At 38.1% G+C, this 22,273-nt stretch overlaps 1 protein-coding gene across 2 annotated transcripts in view; it reads right to left on the reverse strand.

Moving 5' to 3' along the window:
• LOC121954068 (leucine-rich repeat and fibronectin type-III domain-containing protein 2) overlaps positions 1–22,273 on the reverse strand; it is a 289,380-nt gene that overhangs the window by 34,173 nt on the left and 232,934 nt on the right. For both annotated transcript variants that reach the window (XM_088087367.1, XM_088087366.1), the window contains one exon: positions 16,515–16,602. The gene's annotated coding sequence lies outside the window, so the exon portion shown is untranslated. The remainder of the gene's footprint in view (positions 1–16,514; positions 16,603–22,273) is intronic.

Genomic DNA, 22,273 nt, shown 5'->3' on the forward strand with positions numbered 1-22,273 from the left:
GGCAGGTTCTATACATTAATGCTGTGGGATGCAAAACCAAAATAATGATCTCAAAGATGCTAAAACACTCTGCAGAGCTGATGAGAAGGGCAGAATACGTTTCTTCCATTAGTAAATAAAAAATACTGATTGGGTCAGTGCTGAATTTAATTATTTTAAAGCAGAATTTGCCAGGAAATTAATCTAAATTACACAGTAGAAATACTGATTATGTATGTCAGTGCTATAATATAGGGGTTGACCCATGCTCTTAGTCTGCCAACTTACTTTTAGGAATTTGTTTACATAATGTTTTATATTTTTCATGTCACGTTTTTCATTTCACTATATCTACTATATCCACATCCATTGATTCAATTTCATACACCAAGGGATTTTTAAATACATGAAATCATCATTTTGGATCTCAGTGCTGCAGAGTGCAACGTCCTTACAGCAACGTGATAGGCTCGGTGGTCATTGGATTTGCTGCACTGACCAGAGACACACAGTCAGTGGAGTCCATTGATTGAAACATAACAGTCAAGAGGAGTGCGAGGAGAGTAGAGTGTGTGTATAGTCAAACTTGGCCTGGTAGGGCTGGAGGCTCCTGACATCCATTTATTGATCCTCTTTGGCTGCTCACTGCTTCCTTTGACAAGCTATGATTCCTTAGAAGGACATCAACGACACACTGTTCTTCAAAAATCGTATGCCTTCAAACCTTATCCTTCACAGAGGAAACATAACAGCTTAACCCTGTTGTACTCTATTATAATTTCAAGTCTTGCTCTTTGAAGAGCGTATATACGTCTTCAAGAATGTAATGAGAATGCATTTAATGTTACAATGTATAATAATGGTCTGCACAAGGCTGTTTGTTTATTTTGCATCCCTGCCCGGTCTGGCAAGCTTTCACACTTAATGATTCTGATCACTCCCACTCCTGTTGTCAAAATATCATATGGTATTTGGCTTAAATCCTTAAAAGGCTCTGTATGCAACATTCATAGCATTAATATAGCAGCAAACCACTAAGATAGAGTGAAAAATGGCGTCCTATGCAGAGGATGAAAAGAAGTGGTGGTTCCTGGAGGGTTACTGGAGGGCTTCTCACACAGTCATTTACTTTTGGTGGGCCGTCACAATTAATATATCTGCCACCACAAACATACCACAAATATACAAAAAAATGTTGTATTTTGGAGATTTTGTGCATTTTAAATATGTATACCTGTACTATTACTTTTCAATTAATTGTTGCACCACATTCTTGGAGCATGGAAGGTACTCTGGGCACAGATGGAGCAGCAGAATAACAGGTGCAGTGAAAGTGAAACTTAAGCATTCATTACGCTGGGTCCTCCTGCCAGTGAATGCAAAATTCACTGGCAGCAGCTGCTCCTCTCATATATATTGATCTTATGTGATCAGCTCTGAAAAGATAAACGATCAAACAGCCACCCTGCAAATCACAAACTGCCGCTGAGGAAAAAAAGAACTAATGAAGAGCTCTTCCTGCCCTGCTGACCTGCAAAAAACTCTAAATTTGGAGGGAATACAGAATGATACAAAGGGAAACACACACATTTAAAATAAGGGAAAAATGCTATTGCCCTTAATCTGAGCTTCTTTGTGGTTTGTTGTGATGCATGTTAATGTGTGTATCCCACTGACTAGCTCATCACCACCACTATGCACTTTGCTCATATGGCGCTGATATTGTAACACTGTCTTCGCGAAAGCACAGTTGCTGTTATTTAGCCCAGTTTATGGAATTGGAATACTGCAAGCTGCTAGCTGCCAGGCCAGCCACCATGTTGAGAATCATATGCAGACAACTCATATGCTCTGAATTTCACATACGGCTCTTTTAAGAAACTATGAGTAATGTTAGGTTTTTACTGTATACACAAGACCATTTTCTCCTTTAAAGGTAAATGGAGCTTGATTGTTGCAACCATACCTGATAATGGCGATTTTCTTATAAATTGTAAAATCTGGCAAGTTAAAACTCCATCATTGCCAAAATCCTCTTTAAGATGATCAAGTTAAGTCAGACTAATTTGGTTTACTGAAGTTGCTAACACTTAGAAAGAACAAGGTGATTTCACTTATTTTTAAGTTGCAACAACTTCACAAAACTAAGTTGATCCAAAAAAAAATCAAGTTAACTTAACAATTTGATGTTAAGTAAACGTGAATTAAGATTTGTAGTTCTATTTACTTTCCTTTTTAAGGCAATTGGTTTCTAAGATTATTTTAAGTAAGATCAACTTGTCAGATTTTACAGTGAAGCATCAATGTTTATATATGTTGGACTCAGCATATTTTAATTTGTTAACAAAAGTAGGCCACCTACTCAACATCTCTGTCCATACATAAACTGAGTCATTGGTACACTGTTATTTATAAAACCATTCTGGGCAAACGTCCATCATACATCCACCAACTTAGTTCATTGCCATCTCAGATCCAAGGCTGCTCTGCTGTCTTTTCCTAAAGTACAGACACTGATGGGAAAAAGAGTCTTTATGTTTTCTGTTCCTCATCTTTCTTATCTTGTAGACTTGCCTGGGCAAATAATTGTTTAAATCAATCTAAAGGTGATACAGATAGCTCATTGGTACATATTGCATAATATAAAAACAGGATGATGTGCATGCAATGAGAAGTGATCCGCATTAAAATTAAATTGGTTTGAAATGTTTGTGATTAAAAAATCTGACAAAATTATGAAGAGCTCTCTTGGCCATTGTGCACTTTTGAGACAGCCCCCAATTTTAGCTTGTCAGTTCCCATTTACTGTCAAGTCACTCAAGGTGCCAGACTTTAGTATCTGATCATGAAGAAGAAATAACAAAAATACAGCTGTGGAATGTCACTCAAAATTTCCACACTGAGCAACACATCTTTAACACTGAATGCTGAATATCTAACTTTTACATACCTTTGTGTTTTCAGACAATAGCCTATTTGGTGACATTTAGCAAATCAACACCGTGAAAAGTCATGTTGCTTAGGATAAAGGCAGTGCCTGTTTGTACGGTACCTGAATTATTTTGACACTGAAGAACAAACTGGTGTGATGTTTGTGGCAAATTGTGTCAATGTGTGACAGGTCAGTGGATGGTTGTATGTGGGGAGGGGAATATTACTGCAAAAATTAGGAAGCTGCTTGTATCTATCACGTTGTATAGTTATGACCTTATAACGTTTTCATAATCGTTCACATCAGTGACTGCAAGATAATGCACAGTAAATCCTACTTATACCGTTTTTCAGTTTATATGATGAAGTGAGAGGGCACTAAACATCAAAGATCGCGCATGCTAAACTGACTTTGACAAATGATGACCGACTTCCCGATCCATGTGCTACCTAATGTGCACACCAGCGACAAATTATAAGCATTCAAGTCACAAATGTTAGACGCTCATGACTAAATGTTACATTATCTGTGGTCACGTACAGAAAGTCTAATATTATGACACAGACTCGAGTGATTTTTGTTTTGAAATCAGGAATCCCACTTTGCCAAAGACAAGGACACTAAACACTTTGTATGGTAAGAATACATCCTAAACAAGCAGCAACTTCCAGGGCTGAAAAAAATGAAGCAAACACCGAGGTGCAAAAAATTGCAATTCATTGAATAACCACTTTAGACTGGCTCCAGAAGCGAGTCAGTCCCCATAGACCCTCATGTTAAAATGCCCAACATTACAGCAAAAATAAACAAGTTTACAGCTTGGTACAAAAATTGTTTTGGTCTCTATAGTTAATTTCAACATTCATATCAACTGTATGAGGGGTGAATTTCCATAAACCTCACCTGCAAGGTCCAAAGTTATGCATATTATAGGGCAGGGCAGCTTGACCGACAGGCTGTATGTGAGGCGTCACAACAGTCTATGAGTTAAATAAATCCCTCGCTCCTCCACAGCTCGACCATCTCATCCAAGTATGGTCATTTCTGAGATGGTCAATATGTAGGACTCTAGGGTTCAAAATGGGAGTCCACAAACAAATGGCTAACATCACAGTAGCTACATCTGTTATTTCATATAGTTTATGGTCCTAACAGAGAACATTTCGTGTTGGCTCACTGGTCAGCATAGTTCAGAGCTCCATAATTGTTATGTAAACATGAATTTTGTTTCTGTTTTACTGAAACACAATCATTTCCTCAGTCCGGTTATGTCAACACATTAATAGCTTGCAGTTACAGATGCTGCCGCTATTTTGTTTAAATGAGAGATCATGTTAACTGGTGATTTTAAGCCAAATGAATGCAAGGTTCCTCATAGTAGCTTAAGTGAATTGTTGTTGAAGATTACAGACCCAGATTAGTATGTATGTAAAAACTGAAGGCTTTTATGAAGCTCTTACATGTTGTGTTGGTGTTTTACAAGTTAACACAGTCACTTGTACAGACATGCAGCAAAGTCATGTTTTGCAAGTCACAAGTAAGTCCTAAGTCTTTGCACTTAAGCACCACGTCAAGTCGCAAGTCAAGACTGACAAATCCTACAGTCCAAAATTTTGAGTTTCGAGTCCTAAGCAAGTCATAATGCACTCTTCGCCAAATGTAATACTACTTGAACAGCAGAGTAATAGTATATTACATTTTTTTTAAAATTAGAATGCTTTTAAATGTGTAATTATTTGTGAAAACAAGGTTGTCAGAAGTTGTTGTGTCTCTGTCTGTAATTTTCCACCTACAAGTATTATACTGCTAATTAGTTTTTGTCGGCTGCCACATAGTTTTTGTAAGGAAACTAAATGACCTTTGGTTTATTTTTTTACAAGTGGATCTGAGAAAAATGAGGTTAACTTACTGGAAATAATAGCATCAATGTTTGATGATTCAGGCAATTAAGGGAGCTAAATTGATTCATGGCACACTTTCAATAACACACTTTCCAATTTTGGGGGTTTGGGAGAGGGCATTAAGTATTTAAGCAAAAAAACTCAAGTTCTGTTGAAATAGCAAGTCATTGGTGTTAAAGTCCAAGTCCTGTTGCAAGTCCTATTTGAGGCAAGTCTAGCCTAAAGTCTTCAAATTTATAACTTGAGTCTGACTTGAGTGCAAGTCATGTGACTAGATACCACACCTCTACTCATTACACCATAAAACGGTCGTGATCCTGGCGGAAGTAGAGCTTGAGTCAGTTGGTATATCAATTCTGATAACCAAACACGTAACTACCAGACATATTGATGCACTTTTAATTCAAAGCTTGGATGGCTGGGGCAGAACAACACTTTTGTTGCCAACATATGTTTGATGATATCGGCGATGAAAGGGCCTATATATGTTATTTGATAATTATGCTCAAGTGTGGTCTTCAGCAGCACAACAACAAAAAAATGTGTTTATACACTTAGAGTCTTTTTAGCCTTAAGTGAGAGCTGTATAGCAATAAATCAGTGTTATCAGTCTATCACTTCAGTCACAGGCTTTCAAAGTGCTCATGCTTCCTGCTACATACCTGTGAAAACACATTCTGGAGGATAATAGAGGACCTTGTGCTTATGAATCACTCTCGAAACATTTTCAAGGCTGAAAATAATGCTGATGTCAGGATGCAATGCCATGTGCTCCTAGAAATAATTCCTATCCTTGTCCACAAAAGCTTTACTCTTTGCTGCTATCATAAAAGTGACACAGCTAATCATGGAGGAAAGACAGGTGGGGAACAACATGGAGAAAAGGAAGAAAAGTTCACAATATCAAATCACAAATGGGGAAGGAAAATAGACTTGCCCCTGAAGGTGAGATTTCAAAAATGGCGTCACAGAAGAGACAGCCGAGCTCTCTCTTGGAAAGCCTGAGCTCTACTGCTTTTTTGACTCGGCTCTGCCTTCACTTGCAAGACTTCCTTACACAGTGGCGGCAGCAAGCGAGGAAACACATCAGACAAAAGCACATGGCGGCTGGTGCAGCTTTTTAACAGCATCAGTTCAGCTCTGGAGGGTTTGTCACAAACTCGCGCCAGTTTAGCGCAGATCAATGCTCTCCTTTCTTAGGAATTGTGCATTGTGTGCGAGGCGGCGGAGCGTCAGAGGTGGCCTAGTTTGCAATGCTTCATTTAAGCTTGTTTAGCTGATGGGCTCTGTTAAGGAGGAGTTGGATTTGTGGACTGAAACTGATTAATTATCATGTGAAATCATTTAACAAAAACAAAGTAATCCCACGTTAATAAGCAATTAAGCTGGGCAAATAAAGAAATATATTTGTTGTTGTTCTAGTTGAATGCCATGATGATAATGTTCATTTGCATTCATGGAAACAACATGTCAGTGGTTCATTAAGATGATTCGATGAGTGTTTGTACTGAACTAAAGACTGTGTTTGGGATTTCTCCATCAGTGGACTGAGGGATCCCTGCTGGGATCAAAAGGAACAAAAAAGTCAAGATATTTAATTCACACGTGCATAATGTGCAGATAAATCCCATGGTCTGGTGCATATAGTTAACGTCAGCTTGCAACATAAAACTGTCATGATATATACAACCATGGTGTGTGAGTGTTTACAAATATCTGTTACGTGTTCTCAGCACCTCCACAGACTCACTGATTTCAAGATGAGTGGGCATGATTACAACAGACATTCTGATTAAAACAACACACTCGTATTCCCAGCTACCGCTTAGATACAATCAGATCTTTTTAGATATAATTTTGCCTAATTATTATTTTGTAATTATGATAATTACACTTTATTACACATAACACGTGGAGCAGGATTTCAAAAATGCCCGTCTGGACTTTCCACACATTCTAATCCCAAGTTGGCACGATGCCACTTTGCAGTGGACTTCTTCATCTCCATATTACGTTTTAGTTGTTCTTCTGCATCTTCTCTTTACATCCTTGGATGCCACTACTGTGATGTCAACAAATGCACATAGTGGGATGGCACGGTAAATGGTTATGTTTAAAAATTCAAGCACATGGCAACCAGTGCTGGAATGTCAACATAAGCACATGCTGGCATGGAGGGTTAGGATTAGGGGAAGGAGGTACAAGGCGTACAGAAAAAACACCACATTCAGATGGGAAGCTAACACCTGACTCCTGCATCAAAGTCCAGGACTTGTTGGACCCATCCACCACCACTTCTGCCCACTCATTAGGGACTTTTGTGCTCCTTACATATGTCCTTACTGGCAGCATTTCAACCTGAGGCTGTTTCTGTGGCATATAATGCGCATGCAACAGGTTCCATCCGACCATGTTCTTAAGTGTATAAACATATCATAACGCGACCAACTAATGCTGTCCAGAGGCGTATCATGCAGACGTGAAAGATGCCCTTTGGCATCGGCGTCATACGCCAAAAGCACTGTCAAAGCAGTGGTATTTGACAAGATCGAAATGAGAAGAGGCAGGGACCTTCTATGTTACCACTCATATTAGCAATTGCTCACGACTGTTAGTAATGTGTCTCTCATCATGAAAAACCCACAGAAAATTATCACTCAACTGTTCTATTGCCTCTTGGGGAAGTGCTTTAGCCTCTCTTAGCTTGTTTTCCCGCCAACAAAGACAGTGGGTCCTACATTTTTCATAATACATTAGGATAACGTATTTTGTTAAACTCTTACTTCTTGATAAATTCTGAAAATCTCTGAAACTCCATGCCCAAATTATGTAATGCACACTTTCCAGTAAAGCAAACTATGGTTATGGATAACCATAGTTGTATTGTTACATGGAGGAATTGCAATCTATTAACAACAACATTTGACGCTGAAACTGAAATGTAATTTAAGATAGTTTTAAGATAGTAAACAGAGGTAAAATGAATGGTTCAAAAACGCTGCTATTATGGCTCCATACGGACACTAATGAATTAGGATCAAGAGGAGAATATTTAAAGCAAAGTGATAATGCTAGTGGCAACTTCAGCAGTGCAACAGTGAGGACATATGACTCAAATATTTGCCAATGACAGCCAAGAGAAACTACTGAATGAAAAACCTGCTCAGCATCAAAACCTCTGAAATGCTCAAGGATTTTACTGCTGGTGAGCAGGAGGGTTTAAAAGAATTATCTTGTGACAAATCATTGCTGCTTGTCATTGATGGTCTTTTGGATACAGCAACACAGTGAATACCTGGCACTTCCACACAAGGCTATGCACTTTCCCCTAACCTATATATATATATATATAACCACAGACCTTATTTGAGGCACCTAACCAACACCTAGTGACATCAAGACAAGGGCACCGAGAGTGCTAAAATGCTAATTTATTTACAGGTTTTGGGACTTATTCTTGGGGCGTGCTATTGGTATGGTTGGTCATAATGGTGGGACTTGAAGAGCCTAATATTTTCTCAGGCGGTATTTGGTTCTCAAACTGTCATTTAAGTACTAGTGGTGTCATTTTCTTTGATTTGACTCAGCTCCTATTGTGTCACAAAATTCATTATACAAGGTTCAGTAGTCATGTCTGTTAAATTGACTTTGACAAGTAAAATTGGTGGAATGCCCCCCTCCCCTTCTTGTTTGCAATGTACATTTTAATGAATTACAATGCTATATACAACATTTATTGGCATCATGTATTGACACTTTTAAATCACCAATGTTAGCATGTGAGCAATCCTTTACTAATAAAGCAGTTCCTATGTGTTTTGCACTCATCAAATTCTTCTTGCTTTTGCAGTCTCAAAGACTTTTATTTTGTAGCACACAAACATGGATCATTTTGATGCCTATAGCTCAAATCTATGTAGTATTGAGTGAAAAGGCAAAAATAAGCGTTCCACCCACCTACAGCCCTCACCAATTTAGTTTGTATTCATCTTCATACAGCAAAAGACAAGTTATGTGTGGGTTTGCTGAGTGTTGTATCTCAATAATTAGATCTACAATTGCATGGTGTACTACAAAAACAAAAAAACAGTTACTCAATTAATTAAGCACTGACTATTGAAATCTTTAGCAGATGTCTCTGCCAGTGGGTAAAATTTTGCTGTTTTCCATTGCAAATCAGCATCTCTTGTTTAAAGATAATGATACACACCCACTCACAAATTAAACAAGTGAAAAAATAATTAAATATTCAAAAGCAAATGGCCTGTCGAAATGAACATTTCTGCAGCAAAGGCTTTGCGCCTCTATATGTAGCTCGATATCTCCTCTGGAATTCATAATGCGGGACATGGTACAGATCAGAACATTTTCCTTTGCGCCAGTGAAGTAGAAAGAGTTTCTAAGCCTGATATAGATACTGTAATTGGTTGATCTCTGGTGTGTAACAAGGCGGTAGAAATTCTCAAACCTTAAAGCAGAAACAAGGAAAAGGTTAGAAAGACGCCATGTTGGTGCAGCCAATTAATGACAGGCTGAGTGACTGAAGAAATAAATCAAATGGTAATGGGAAGAAAAAGCCCTTATTTGGTCTCTATAGTAATGTGATGTATGCTTTTCTAGTGTTTGTGTTTCGTAAATCAGTGGTCCATATTGCACTTGAGCTTACAGGATACAGCATATTATTTAGGGCTGAATATTGCAAAGAAAAATTCATGGTAGAAGCACGCCAGGGAGGAATAAAAGCCATCATGTGTCTGTTTATTAACATTCACAGCCAACTCCATAATATCTTTATAGCTCTAAAAGCTTCTGGCGAGTCTCAAGTGCATGTATAGTTTAATGGCCACTGTAAAAAACAACAGCAGCAACAGCAAATCAAATCTAATAGGTCATTTGGTATGTGATAGAGACAGTGTGTTTGACTGATGGAAGACAAATGAGACTGTCTTTGTTTTAATCACTGTCACCACACGCTCATTTGAGTTAAGTGCACATAGATCCATTGAAATAGAAAACAATAAAACAATTTATTTAGGTTTATGTGAATAGTTTATTTCATTTTGCTCTTTGCTGATCTGTTCAATGCTGCTGAAGTCAGTCAAAGTCAGTTGCATTTCTTATTTTTATTTTTATTTGTTAGCCCTTATTGAGTCAGCAGGCTAGCTTGAGAAGCCTTTATTAAATATATAATAAAATTATCAAAATTGTGGATATTATATAAATAACATAGTTTAAAGTAAAACTCACTATTTTAATAAAATCTTATTTTAGAACAACAGAGTTCCATAGGACGATTTTCAAAAGTTAGCTTTAAATAAATAACATTTTTCAATAATAATTATTTCTTATTTTTCATGGTGTCACTCTTATTTGATGTCATCTTTCATAACATTACTTTTCAGTGTCACCTTTTATTTCATAATGTCAATGTCTATTTCAAAATGTCACTTTTTATTTCATTATGACGCTTTTCATAGTGTGACTTTTCATTTCATCATGTCACTTTTTATCTCATAGTGGCTCTTCTCTGTCACTTTTTTATTTTATAATGTAAATTTTCATAATGTCCTTTCTTATGGTCACTTATTATTTCATGATATCACATTTCATGATGTCACATTTCATTATGACGCTTTTCAATGCGCCACTTTAGTTTATGATGCCAATTTAAATGTGTCAACTTTTATTTCATGTCATTTTTTAAAATGTCACTTAATTTCATAATGTCGTTTTTCATCGTGTCACTTTTAATTTCATGTCACCTCTCATAACGTCACATTTTATTTCATAATGTGACTTTTCAAAGTGTAAATTTCTATTTCATAGCATCACTTTTTATTTCATAATGCCACTTCAATTACGTCAAAAATGTCATCTACATAATGGCATTTTTTTTTCATAGTGTCACATTTAGACACATTAAAGTGTCACTCGTTATTTCTGTCATATTTCATTGTGTCAAATCTTGCATGTCACTTTTCATCATGTGAATTATTTCAGTTAATTTTTCATAGAGTCACTTTTTTTATAAGGTCATCAGCACTTAAGTGCATGGACAACCAGGTTAATTTATATATTTTATGCAAATCATTTAATACAGTTATTAATAGTATAGTATCTTTATTTCCTTAATATTTATATAAATATTGAACATTTTGGTGTTTCATAGATAAGATATTGTATCTTCCTAGATGTGGGATTCCAGCTGTATCCATTCAGTCCCAAATCTGTTTGTTAACATCACTTCCAAGTGTGTATACATGGCAAACAAAAAAAGGCCTGTAGTTCATTCCTGTCCCCTCCTGTCTGGGATGTTTGAAGTGAGTTGTCCCACACTGATAACCAACAGTGGCAGGATACTGGATGACTATTTTAACACAGTTTATATTGTTCTCAGTGGATGGGGATCCCATAGCAGCTCCAACAGCTGACTTCCCTTTCTGTATCTTTGATCACTATTCTTTCATCTTTTGTGAGCCTGGGACTGGCACAAAATTGCGACATGGCATGATATATGACATTCTATCTCAGCAGCGTATGAAAAATAAATTAGATTTCCCTACACCATTTCCTGATCAGCCCCCACCACTACCCCTCCATCCTTTCATCACACCTGCCTCACCCCTCCTGCTCATCCACGAAGCAGCTGGGCTGTTTTAACACAAACACTGAGGGTGTGTTCATGACGAGTGTTTTACAGAAACTTTGCTCAAATTCTAGACCATTTACCTCTGTCCGGTCTGTCTAGTAATACCATTCAAACTAGGAATACCCCAAATAATATGACTCTAAATTGTTTGTGATGTCTTTTGTCAGGAGTAAGACATCATTTAAATGTAACTGCAGGCCAAAAAGGAAGGATGTGTGATTCACTGTCCTTTTTTTGATAAAAAAACATTTGTGATTTTAGGGGGAGTCATCTGTTGGATCTCTATCTTCACCAACAACAGTATCTAGTAGCCCAATAATAATGCACATCTTGGACTAATACTATTAATCACATACATGGTCAGTAAGCACGGGTTTTGGGTTAACTCCTTGTACAAGTACAATGGTACCAAATTTACCAAATTTATTTTTTCTGGCAACTTGAGGGCAGCAAAAGAAACTTTGACCACGCTGCAACGTGGACGTGCCAAAAACTGTAATTCCTTGGATGGCCACTTGAGGCTGGCTCCAAACTGTGTCAATCCCAGAGGCCCCCATGTTGAAATAACCAACCTTACAGCAGAAAAAACACCTTTACAGCCTCTTACAAAAGCAATTTTAGGTCTCTATGGCTAATTTTTCCATTCATGACAACCACACAGGGGTGAGTTTTTAAAATATTCACCAGTTCAAATGTCATCAAGGCTTAAAGTTATTGTAAAACTTCAAATAAAATCCCAATAAATCGTCCAGTCTCATGGACTCATCTCATGAGTTCATGGGCCTTGGTTTTCTTCCAACTCTGCACTGCGAAACTTGAATGCAAGAAAGTAAAAGAAAAACTGTAGATGTTATCAGATAGTAACAGAGGGCCCTGTCACACTGTGCATGCCCAGTAATTTGAAAGTTATCATCTACAGTGTATTTCCAAAATGTTTTCATTAAGATATCAGACTTGCAGAATCCTGGGATGAAGGGGGGAACTAATTGAAAGAATGCATGATGGATTTTCCTGAGACATTCCTCAGAGGAAAGTGACTTCTTTATTGAGTCTCAGCTTGTCAGGTCTCTTTACTGTTGGTCAGGAGTGATTTGCCAAGCTTTCACTCATTGTGGTCTAAAAATATATCTTAATCTAACTGTGTTTTATACTCTCAGCCTCAGGTTCAAACCTTCCCTAAAGTTAGATGTTAATAAAAATATGTGACGCACCTTCTCAGTGGTATATATAATGCTTTCATGAGTCATCCAGGCGCGGCATTTTATTTTAAACTGCCGCACTTTATATTATGTTCCCATACAGCGACTGCAAAAGAGTGATGCACTAAATCTATCCAATCCAGTCTGTTCTATATCTCAGGGTTAAAAAAACACAGATTCCATTCTTCATAACCTCTTCCATATCCTTCATTATCATTATTCTGTGTAGCTGAGTGCCCACAAAAGCCAGACACCACTTCACTCTTTTCGAGTACTATACGCTCAAAGCTAGACGTACTTTGGATCAAAATAAATCCCCCGCAGCCTGAGTTTAAGCATTGTTTTGCTTCGGGACAGAGTTTAAAAAGACTCAGACCAAACTGGTGAAAGTCGTGCACAAAAAAAGGTACAAATCTGTTGTTTGTAATGACAAAATCAAACATTTAGTCTGCATGTACTTGTAACACCTTCTTAAGTTTTTTTTTTTTTCACATTTGTACGACCTTCACAAACCTCCTGAGTGGCAATGCATGAAACTTCAAAAGCCTGAAAGCACTCTTTGAATCTTGTGTATCAGACAGATTTAACAAAGTGATCAAAAGTGTGCGTCAAGAATGTAGGACAGCTTCCACCGAGGCTCTGAACTGCCACTTGCTTAACAGTAGTGACAACATCAATGGTAGCTATAGATGAATTCTGGGGCTGTTAAACAGCTGAGCGCCCTGCTGTGATCACAGTGTCAAACCCATCATCATCATCATCTTTACATGCTGCTGCACCTGCAACCTCCTCGGCTGATTGCATTCATTACATGCACTTTCAGAAGTAGGATACATCTCTGTATTAATGTACAGTAAGTCATCATTTCTAACACCTAAATGTGTATATTAATTATAAAGATGAGCCGGGGGATAATTAGCTTACCATCAAAAACAGTAAACAAGTCAGTAACATCTAGTCTTACCCTGGAGTCCTATGACTCAATTTTTGTATGGAGCAAGCAACTGAGATATGTGTTGAGCTGAGAGCTGTTGAAGAGCTGGTAGGTAGGTTTTGTATCTTTTGCACAGAGCTAGGCTAACTGTTCCCCCTGTTTAAATGCTAAGCTAAGCTAACCAAATGCTGGTTTCACCTTCAAATATAGCGTACAGACATGGCAGTGGTATCATTGTTTTTATCTAACTCTATGCAAGAAAGCAAATGCATTTTGATTTCTTTCCCCCCAAAATGTCAAACTATCAAAGTAACCTAATTATAAGGCTCAACACTATTAATAACATATACCTTACCTCTCAGTAAGTCAACAAACAAAATCTAGTACGTCAACAGAAAAGCTACAACTGAGGAGTTTATCGGTAATTTCCTTTACCATTTAAGGCATGAAGCCTCAAGAATGAACATAGTTTGAACACAACTGGCCAAAAAGCTAAGCTTGCTTCAACAAGACTTTATCTCCCAACCACAACATGCTACTGGATGCTTCTGTAAACACTTAAATAATCATGCTACCAACAGCATCTTCTACCGTCTTTCAGGTAACTTTGTCAAAACAGACATTTTACAATGTTTTCACAGGTGATGCAGAAAATTCTCTCATATTCCCCAATGCATCCAAAACTATAATGTCTATTTATCCTGCCTGCCTGATAGATATACATCTTTTTAAACTCCAACCCTCCAGTTTTGTTCTAAATTTGTGAGTCTAAGGACCCCTTTACAGCTAACATGTTTGGCCCAGAATTTCCACCTTTTCAGTTTGATCCAAACTAATCTCTATTAACAGATATCTGTTGGCAACGGGACAAGATTTTGGCACTGGAAACGCTCTGGTTTCCGTTTGTAGTCCAAATGGTATTGACCAATCATCTTTGAGCAGCAGGTGAACAGTCCATGTGGAGGTACAGAAAACACTTAAGCTGAAATGCAATTTGGAACCAGTCAAGCTATCATCTGATGACGATTTAGCTTTGTATTTGCTTTTTAAGATGTTTTCTACATGCAGATATCTGTGCAGAGATTAGCTGGACTGACCGTCACATGGAAGAGGAAATCTTTGCCCAGATATCTGCTTCCTACACTTCATCTCCTGAAATATTGCCCATTGCCAATTACCAATATTGACCACAGCCTGGACCAAACAGATGAACCTTAGTCCACCAAAAAGATGGTGCTGGTCCAGATCAAATTGATCGGTTCTATTCTGGTTTGTAAACAATTTTGGATGGTTCAGATATTCTGACCAATTACAAGAAGTTCTGGCAGGCTATACTCACAGCCAGATGGAAGATTCTGATACCTAAATTACTTTTTGAGAGGATGAGAGTTACAGAATACAAAAGAATGGGAGAGCACCTGAAGATAAAGAATCTGCGGCAGTGGTCTACAAAGGAGCTGCTGGTAGAAATGCAGTGATGATATTAATGTAGCAACAATGAAAAATATCTGTTCACACATTTTTCTTTAGTCATCCAAACTGCAATAGAAGGCTACTCACCAAATTGGCAACATGCTGATGTCAAGTGCACACTCATCTACGGATCAGTCAATTACAAGTATAAGGAGACACAGCTTATGTTGCTAATGACGACAGGATATAGTTTTGTCATATAGAGTTCTTAAAGCAACAGCATGTGCTTTTTCCACCTTAAAAATAGCAGTTTTACGTTACTGTCCCCTGATACATTACCTAAGGATGCTATATGTTGGAGTTTAGAGCAGCGGTTGTACAAACGTGACTGTTGGACATCAAGAAAAGTCCAGTGATATTACTGTATCTTGTCAGTTCTTTGGTCTCTCACAAGGTCTTTACTGGTGTAGGTACCAGAAAAAAATATTTCCTATAAATGTATATAAAAGTGTAAAAGTGCACCTTGGTTTTGACATTCAGGTGTGAAAAGGCCCTTAAGCTGTAGTCTTCAGGTTCAGGTTGATACGCCTGACAACATCATCAGGGTTATTTTTCATACTTTTAAAAACTCCCTCTAAAGCCCCAAGAGACATTATATAACTGTTTTAAGAGGCCAAGTACTTCTTATGACGTGTGAAATGACCTTGGTTTGTGTCTCTTCAGCTTATTGTGAACATGAGGTTTATACAGAAGAGTCCAGTGTGATTTTCTTAGTAATGTTTGACCACTCCTACACACCACAGCACAAGACACCATAAAAACAGAGAGATACCATTATGCTAGAATATGTACAGATTTGTGGTTATGGGGGTCAGTTGTGCACAAATGCATTAGGTGCATTTAATATATTTTGTCACCTGCTTCCAAACCGGCTAAATGTGCAGGTAGGTGCAGACTATGATGGGTTCATGACAGCATTATGCTAGTACAATGGGGAAAAAAGCACAGCATTTACTTTGCAAACTCATAATGTGAGTGGGAGATGTTATTAGTCTTGATTTGTTTGCATTCCACACATTGATAATGATATCAGGTGGAGACATGGATCTGACTGGTTCATTAATGTCATTTAGACAATTTTTGTTTTCATGAGGCTGTTTTACATGTTTTCAGAAGTACTTATTCATGCAAACACCACACAAAGTTTCATTCTCCAGATACTAAGCATTACTCCTGGGTGAAAGATAAAGTAGTCTAAAGAAAATTCCCCCAACCAAATCCACAAATCTGGTGTTAAAGACTCAAGTTTATCATCCCCCCCCTCGAGGTTTCTGTCACTTATATCATGTTGAATGTCCTCTTTAACGGTGAATTTATCCTGCCAAGGCCCGAGGTTGCTTTGTATGTGCTTTGATAAGAAAGGTTAAAGAATTTTCAAGGGGTATTTTCAGCCCTCAAACTATTCCAGTGTGAAACAGAAAAGCTCAACGAAAGAGGCAGACATTACCTATATCGTGTGGTATTGTGCCATATGGTCCGTTGGGAATACCTCAAGGCCACACATTCACACTCAAAGAGCAGAACGAAGAAGCAGCCTGTAGAAAGAAAAAAAGAGAAAAAGAAAACGGTCAAAGCCTCATTTCTACACCATTACTTGTTTGCCATTTTTTGCTATGTAAAAGAGGTGTCGGTTACAGTCATATGACTTGGACTCGACTCATAAACCATGACTCCTGACTTCACTTGGACTTGGACCTTTTGACTTGAAAATACTTGATACTTTCCTCCAAGCCCAAAGATAAAAAAAAAGTATGTTATTTAAAGTGTGCCATGAATCAATTCATTTCCCTTCATTTCCTAATACAAATAACTTTAATGCTATTCTGCCCTGGCAAGTTGACTTTTAATTCCCCAGATCCACCTTGTTTAAACCAATCAGACACCATCCAATGCAGGAGAGAACCATGAAGAACTAATGTTATGCAGCTGAGTGCCAGTTCGAAAAAATGCTATAAAGTAAAATTTGTTCAACATTACAAATTAAAATTGTACAAAAACTATGCAATGGTGCAAAAAAAATGAAAAAAAACCAAAAACAAACCAAATCAAAACTAATTAAAAAAGAAATATATAAACAGAATTACAGTATGCAATAAATCACAAATGGAGATGCAATAACTTCCAAAAAAAATGTTTTAACAAATAAACTAGGGCTGTCAGCATTACTGTTTTATTTGCAATGCAATTAAGGTTCGTACATAACACATTACTAATTTCTGTATTTTTATTTTAATCACATTAATCACTGTCCAACACTTCTGTCTTTAAGGGGCTGTACCAGGCTGAGTTTTAAAATTATAGTGATAACACTGGTATCATATGAAACCAGAAAGGAATCCAGGACCTAAGAAATCCAGTGGTACCAACCATGTCATGCCAGCTTCTCAGAAAGGGGGCTAAATAGCAGTCCAAAGTTAGACAAAATTCTGCCTGTCTTGACTTGGGACTTGGGTTCAATGAATTAAGACTCACTTGTGACTTGTAAAACAATGACTTTGTCCCACCTCTGTTATTTCCCAATACCATGTTGGAAATCAGGCACAAGAAATTTACAAGGAAGGTCACATTGTACTGAATAATACTGCACACATTAAAATACAGATAATGTGCATTTGACCTATGTGATAACATGCATAACATAAATATCTGTATTATGACACAATCTGAAACAAGAGCATTTTAGGCACATTTTAAACAATGCTTAGGTGTTAAGTGAGCATATGTACTTGCTGTGAACTCGTCATGTTACTACGCTATGAAACCTCTTACAATCCATGCAGTGCTATTATGATTTATAAGGAATTATCTGCTTCTCAAACAAAAGACTAAAAAAATCCTTAAAGCACAGTGTAGGAGGGAGGAGAGATTAGATTGGTTTATGGAAAGTTATTGAAATAGAGCACAGCGGGGTGTTTGTGCAGGGCTCTGGCTCCCAAGTGACATTATAATCTCGGCAATGACTGAACACACGTTATTTGTGCACGTTGCTCTCTTTTCTCTTACTTTTGTGGCCAGTCAGTGCCACAAGCTGTTTGCTTTTCTAAACACACACCTTGAGAGCTGTATTGTTTGTTTGCTTTGCAAATATGTGTGGGTGGAAGAGTGCCGGCGTGCATACATGTCTAAATGTGCTTTTGCTCAGCTTCATGTATGAGCAACCGGAAAGGACAAGGTCGTGCATGTACAAATTGTAGTTGTTTTTACACAAAGCAAGGTAAAAAGGCATCATCTGCTCTCAAAGGAATAGAAACATATGGTCCCTCGATGTGATAAATGAGGTGAAGATGTGCGGTAGTCTGAATTTGGCCCTGCTGTATTCAGTGTTAAGGGAATGAATGACAGGTACTCTTTTCTTCCTCCATTGATAGCCAGCATCTTTATATTCCACTCTGTGCACATCCTTTGAGGTGTTTATATGCTGCTTCTCACACGCATTTGCCCTCCTACGCAAGAACGGCATGATCCAGCCTCTCTTGTCGACGCAGCCGTTGACTGAGTCTTTTATACGAACACACACTACTGTTCCTGCCATGCCTCTCTCCGGGGACTCATGACACACCTCCTTCTCTTGGTTCAGATTCATTGTGTGTCTCCCCAATCGCCCTTCCCTCGTGATCTTGCTAAGGGATGTCAATCTGATGAGTGGAAGACTTGCAAGCGCGCCCCCAACGGTGCTTTGATTTCTGGGGCAGATCTTGCTCATCAACCATTTTCTGTCGACCAGGGGACCCCTACAAAAGAACAATCTAAGCCTCTGTTTTTAGTGGGTCCCCGATTGGGTTTAGCCTGTCAATCGCAGTTTTAACAACGCCAACACAGCATGCACTGCACGCTCACCTAAGAGACTGTAATTCTACTCAAACCTTTTCCTGACTGGAAATATCTAAGCCGGAATGATCTGAGGAGGTGGATGGCGGGTTGATGCATCACCTCAGGTTGGCCCATTCATGAATTCATTATTAGATTTTAAAGGCATAGCAGTCAAAGGATCCAAAACACAGAGTATTGACCCGCTGTCATTAACTGCCTTAATACCAAGTCCATGTAAAGACACTGCTTGGAGCAATTACCTATTGTGGTGCAAATTTAAGCTAACAAAATGACTGAGGGAATTGGGACTTTAAAAGATGCCGAGAGCATGGTTTTTCATTGTAGCAACACAACAAGCCTATTAATAGAGCGCATAATGCATTTGAAATCGGTTTATCTTTGCTGATTTGTAAATGCACCAATTACAAATCAGATTGATGCAGCATGTCAAGAGAAAAGCCAGCTTGGTAATATGGTGGCTTGACTAGGTATATTAAAGAGGTGAGACGAAGTTCTTGTTTTGCAAGTCACAAGTAAGGATCAATTCTTTGATCTCAAGTCCCAAGTCAAGTCCTAAGTAAAGACTGACGCCCTAAGTTTTGAGTCCTAATCAAATAAGTAATAGGGTGCTATGAAGATGTGATTGAGTCCAATTCATGATGCACTGCTCACCAAATGAAATGTCATTGAGTATGGTCAGTGGATCTGCTGGGAATGAAAAGCGATAATATAATAAACTGTATAAGCAATGGACGTAGCTACCATGATGTCACCCGTTAGTTGGTAGACTACCTTTTTGAGGCCCCAAGTTAAGCATTTCTGCCATTGCCATCTTGGTTTTTAGAAGCAACCACATTCGTACAGTTTGGTGAAGGAACCAACGGTAGATCTGACTGGAAGCCGACAACACTATCAGCCTATCACTCAAGTGACCCCACCCTTAAATATTTATAACTTTGGGCCTCAACAAAATGTGAACAGGTGAGTTAACCCAAGTAGTGTGACTCAAGTCCACACCTCTGTTTTACTACTAAGTGGCTCTTTAGTCTCTCAGAACCAATCTATATAGGATGAGATGGAACATTGATGGGACATCTTTAGAGCAACTTAAGGTCACAAGTGCTCTACTACATATGTGCAGAGGGTTTAAATGGGGAATATGCACCTTGAGTTAGCCCTATTGTTAGCCGTCTATCCCCACTTATTGAGTAGCACCCATAAGAATAATTTCTGTTCAATTCTGACTAAGGAATGATATACCTTTCACAGCTGTTTCTGATTGATTGTCAGACTGTTGCTAACTATGCTGCTGGTTTTTGTACAGTGTCTCTTGAGCAAGCTAACATTAGAAATTGCCTGCTGGATTCTGAATGAGTAAAAGTGTGGGAGCTTAAATTTGCATTAAGTGTTCAAATGTGCTCAAAACCTGGGGCCATTGTCCAAGTTCTGATGGATGAGATGCCCTTTCTATACGAACACATTGACCAATTTGGTAGCAAGGTGGCCTTCTATTATATAAAAGTGTTTGAAAGTTTGTTTAGCAAACAATCGATTGGCTTGGCCGTTTCTTTATGGCGGTGAAATAAATGAATGTTTTTAATTTCTTTCCAATGAAATGTTTAGTAAGATATCAGAGTCTGAACCCATTATAGTAAAATAAATAACAAAAATTAAGTCTAGCTTAAAATGAAAAAAAAAAAATAATTACTGTTACAGATGAGCAGATGACTATTAAAAAGAAATAGTCTGTTTTTTTTTGTTTTTTTTTAAATTGGAAGAGTTCTTGCAGTTGTTGAAACCAAATTATTAAATGAAGGTCATCATTTGTGAAAAAGCTCAGATAAGGCCCTTCAATGACATACTTCAGCATATTGAGTGCTGAAAGAAATGAGCAAAAGGGTCAAATTATGTCTACTATTCAGATGCTTTTAGTCAGTAGAACAACTAGTGTGTGGTAGAGGGAAAGGAGCACTGCTGCTGAAGAAAAGCCTGACTAATTTATTCAACTTCTCTCCAGGATTTAGATCAGTGTTAGGTATTTTCATTTTAATTCAAAGATCACATATCATACCAGTCCCAATCTTCTAGTACATTGTGAGTATTTTATTTTATTTTTTCCCCATCAAAATATGTATCAGTCACGAGGCTGTGAACAACAGCCGCTGGCAGCTGGCAGGCATTTTGCATTCTGGCTCAAACTAAAAAACCCTCCGCCTTGTGACCACAGTATGTTGGTGTTTTATTCACTCCGTATTTAAATTCCCTTCAACTTACTAGTCAGTTTACACCAAAGAGGCGACAACACACGGTGTAATCCACATTACACATCATTGAGTCATTAGCAAACTGGCTCATGCTCAGCTTCAAAAAGCAGACACATAAAAATGGACACAAACGCCTCGTTCCACAGTCCTCTGACATTACACGCGTGTCAAAGTTGTGGGTATGAGGCAACAGACAAAGTGGGGACTCAATGACAAGCCAAGTCCCCCCCCCCTCCACAACAACGTCCCACACTGCACCTCCTGTGGAGAAGTGTAATCACATTTTCCGCAAGGGTGGTTCTAGTGCCCATGAGAAAAGGGTTTATCGAATTCACACACATTGTCATTACGCAGTCCATGTGGTTTCCCCTCACTATCTGTGGCCACTTATATCAAGCCAGTGCGGTTTAAAGAGCATCAAAGCTGGGAAACACACAAACACACACACACACTTGTTGTTAGGCTAGAAGTGCTGTAGATAACATACAGAGGAAAATTACAAGGTAGGTTTGAACTTTATTTGGTAGTTTTGTGGGCACACAGTAAATTTATTTTTGAGGCAATAATTTGCCAACGTACACTATGAAAATTGTTCTGCTGTCACCAATTGAAGTACGGTGATAGTGGTTATACTTTTTTCCACAATTTTAAAGCCTTTTATCCATACAACGTGTCATATGGCTTGTTTCTTTCATCAAATTGTAATGTCAGCTTCTGTAAGTGATATCCAGTGTCATGGCAATCCATCCAATAGTTGACATTTCGCTCAAAACCATAAGGAAGAACATTTGTAAACCTGGTGGTGGTAAAGGAAAAGTCAGGTATCAACAAATTCATAGGATACATAATCTGAGCGCTTTAATGTCTGTACAAAATATCATGACAATATGTCAAGTAGATGTTTTAGAAACTTTGGCCTGTTGGTAATGCTAGATAGAAACTTAAAGGATCATAAAAGTTGTCAGTGTTTATCCTTTGGGCACCAAACTTCCATGAAAATCCATCCAAAGTTACTGAGATAATGTCTGTCTGGACCAAAATGGTGGAAAGACAAACTGGCTTATTGCTATTTTGAAGATGCTGGCAGAAAACTGAAGCCCTTGTATGGGTCAAGCTCCACAGACACACAATC

The sequence above is a fragment of the Plectropomus leopardus genome, chromosome 14 (genome assembly GCF_026936395.1).
Source record: "Plectropomus leopardus strain MGB_pleo_1.0 chromosome 14, ASM2693639v1, whole genome shotgun sequence".
Taxonomy (NCBI): Eukaryota; Metazoa; Chordata; class Actinopteri; order Perciformes; family Serranidae; genus Plectropomus; species Plectropomus leopardus.